The sequence below is a fragment of the Mastomys coucha genome, unplaced genomic scaffold (assembly GCF_008632895.1).
Source record: "Mastomys coucha isolate ucsf_1 unplaced genomic scaffold, UCSF_Mcou_1 pScaffold6, whole genome shotgun sequence".
Taxonomy (NCBI): Eukaryota; Metazoa; Chordata; class Mammalia; order Rodentia; family Muridae; genus Mastomys; species Mastomys coucha.
The window spans coordinates 71,548,656-71,551,697 of record NW_022196912.1 but is presented as its reverse complement, the minus strand read 5'-3'; the positions used below and the strand labels follow the sequence as shown (position 1 = coordinate 71,551,697).

The following is a 3,042-nucleotide window of genomic DNA, read 5'->3' as shown; positions in this document are numbered from 1 at the left end:
TTTTTTTTTTTTTTCTTTTCTTTTTACTGCTGCTTGGATTGAAACAAAGGAAGATGCAGTTTATGATCGTTTCCATTCCCAACAGCAACCTGGATTTCTCACCCCAAATTATGTAACCCTGAACTGCCAGAGAGCTGTGCAGGAGAGTCTTGGTATTTGCAGATTTAACACTCTAGGTTTTGAATATTTGCAATCGACCATGAAGGTTTGTGATGTGTTAATTGGCAGTTTTGCTGAGGTTCAAATTCGAATCATATGTACTTTGAACCCAGTGAGTGGCTGAGGAACTGGTGGGCAAACCCTGCAGCCAGAATGCCGCCTCTCTCTTCGCTCCGACTGTTGTTGCTGATATTGTTACTGTTGTTCTCTTTTCCCGACAGGAAGCATCTCCTAAGTGATTAAAAACTTGTTGTCTATGAAAAAAAATAAAACAGGCCATCGTATGGAAGGCCAAACATGAAGCTTTCAATAATGGTTGCTCGGTTTGGGGAAATGATGCGGTCGTGGAAATAAGTGTCTCAGTGAAGACTATTGGAAAATGCGGAAGTCTAGATAAACACTTCCGTGGGCGTGCATTTGGACATTTTGTTTTTCATGTCTTTGTATTTATCCCTTGCAACTAGCAAGACTTTATAGATATGTATTTCAGATGCCCTGGATGAGATTTTTAAGGACTAAAATATTTTCTTGGCTTTGTTACATTTGCAACGTCTGCTGAGCCTCAGACAAAAGTCTCATGAAGGCTTTCAGTCCAAGACTTTCCTCTGAAGAGCCCCCATAACGCTCATGAGCTATGTGTGCATCATGCCACCACAGTCGTGAGGTCTTAGGCTTTGACAAGCTTTCCCATTGCTCGACTCTAAAGACGATCCTACACCGAGTGCTGCCCTGAGCTCAGACTTTTGCTCATCATCCACCAGCATCTACCACACCAGGGAGAAGCCAGTGGTCCCAAATCACTACACTGTGCATGGCAGTATGTTCTTATGCTGTGTGGCATAATAAGAAACAGTTTTTGCAAGGCTCCTGTTCTATTTAAAGGGCTTGTATTTATTAATACGTTTTGTGTCAAATGCATTTTAATGAAACAACAGATAGTAATCAGTGGTTTGGGCTTTAATTTTATTTCTTATTTGGCAAGATTAAAATCTGGTAAATAAGTGTCCCTAAAGTTCTTGAAGCTTCTCTTAGCTGGGAGTTAAGTAACTTACACATGGTTCTGAGGCTATACAGAGTCTACATATAAGTAAGAGATGGACTTCTTAAGAGCCCTCAAGTTTGTCTTCATAATCAGGAATAGATACAGTGTGGACTCTTAGATTCTTTTACACAAAAGCATGTGAGTCCCTGGGTTACCCTTAAACCCATCTCCAGCTCTGTGCTTCAGTGCCACTCAAACTATTGGGCCAGCTGTGTTTACATATCTCAAGCCATTCAAAGCAAGTGATCTTTGTTCCAGTAACAATGGAGGGAGGAGCACTTTGTATTCATAAGCACCATCAAAACATCCATTCTTGGCTTTCATCCAAAAATGACAATTGTAAAAATAAGACTGGGTCAGTGATTTATTTTGTATTTTGCCCATGTAATGTTTGTATTTCTGTAAGCCATTTGAGGTATTGGAATAACGCTCAGGTTGAAAAATTAAGAGAATTGGGTAGTAATTTTTTAAAGCATATTAAATTTTATACATAGTAGTTATGCCAAATAACAGATGAATTGCCAGATGACAAAACTTGCACTGCCTCTTGAATGGCTCTTAACGACCAACATCTTCACCAGAGCTGTTCACCATAGCAGAATGCTGACATATCAGTCAGTGTGGAGTGTATACAGCACCTAAGCTCCATCCCCAGAGAGAATCCTAATACTTTGTATTAGGTATACTTGATAAGGAAAATAAGTAGACTAGCCTTGCATTGAAGCATAATGTGGACATCAGTGTAAAAGTTCAACAAAACAGATAGACAGAAAATCAAGATGGCTCCATGATTGATAGAATACAGATGACAATTTTTTCTTTTGTTTTTTGTTTTTTGTTTTTTGTTTTTTTGTTTTTTTTTTGAGACAGGGTTTCTCTTTGTAACCCTGAATGTCCTAGGCTTTGTAGACCAGCCTGGCCTCCAACTCATGGAGTTCTTGCCTCTGCCTCCAAAGTGCTGGGATTAAAGGCATGGGCCACCACATCTGGCTGGCCAACAAAGTTTTAAGACTGGCTATGTTCATAACATAATTATGTATAGCAAAATGAAACACAGGCAACCTCCAAAGCTACAATGTTCTCAGTATAGGCAACCTAAGAAAGAAAGACATAAATCACATCTGATTTCCTCATAGAAACAGTTATATTAGAGGATTATATGCCTCACCAAGAGTCTGATGCCAACATTTTATAGAAATCACCAGAAATCACAAATAATCAACAACAAATGCTATAGATACAGCAGAATGCTTTCTGAAGTAGCTATAAGCCAAGCAGGGAATTTTGTCAGGTCCCAGTCTAAAGACCATTTCCACCTAGATTGGAGTCTGCTGAGTTGAAGATAGATTCTAGATAGTTCTTTAAAATTATGTGGTCCTGTCAAGGACACAAAACTCACTGATTTGATATAACAAGTTAGTGTCCTTTTTCAAGCAAAGCTCTATAATATGTTCTACAAAGAAAATAATGTTTACCCCAAAGATGTGTAAGAGTAAGAAGTATTGAAATGTAGAATATACATGACTGTATCATTTAAATAGCAGCACGCGTGGTCTTTCATATTCTGAGAGTTGTTATTGCTTTTTCCTGTCATGAACTCCTTTCTAGTAGAAAAATGTAAATATATGTATTTTTAAGTATTTTAATCAGCTAAGCAAAGTTCAAGCATCCTATTAGCAGAAAAAGGTAACCATGGGCCACACAAACTTAAGTTTCTGTTCTTAATAGGCCTTCTGAAAACATAGAAATAAGCAAAAACAAAAAATGTCGAATGCTTTCATCTTAAGATTTGGGGTACTTTAGCTATGTTTCATAAACACTAGAACTCAAAAAAAAAAAAA

The 3,042-nt window shown here is 37.9% G+C and overlaps 1 protein-coding gene across 1 annotated transcript in view; it reads left to right on the top strand.

Moving 5' to 3' along the window:
- The window catches only part of Slc25a21 (solute carrier family 25 member 21), a 465,218-nt gene that overhangs the window by 369,775 nt on the left and 92,401 nt on the right, over positions 1-3,042 (top strand). The gene's annotated exons all lie outside the window — the stretch shown is intronic.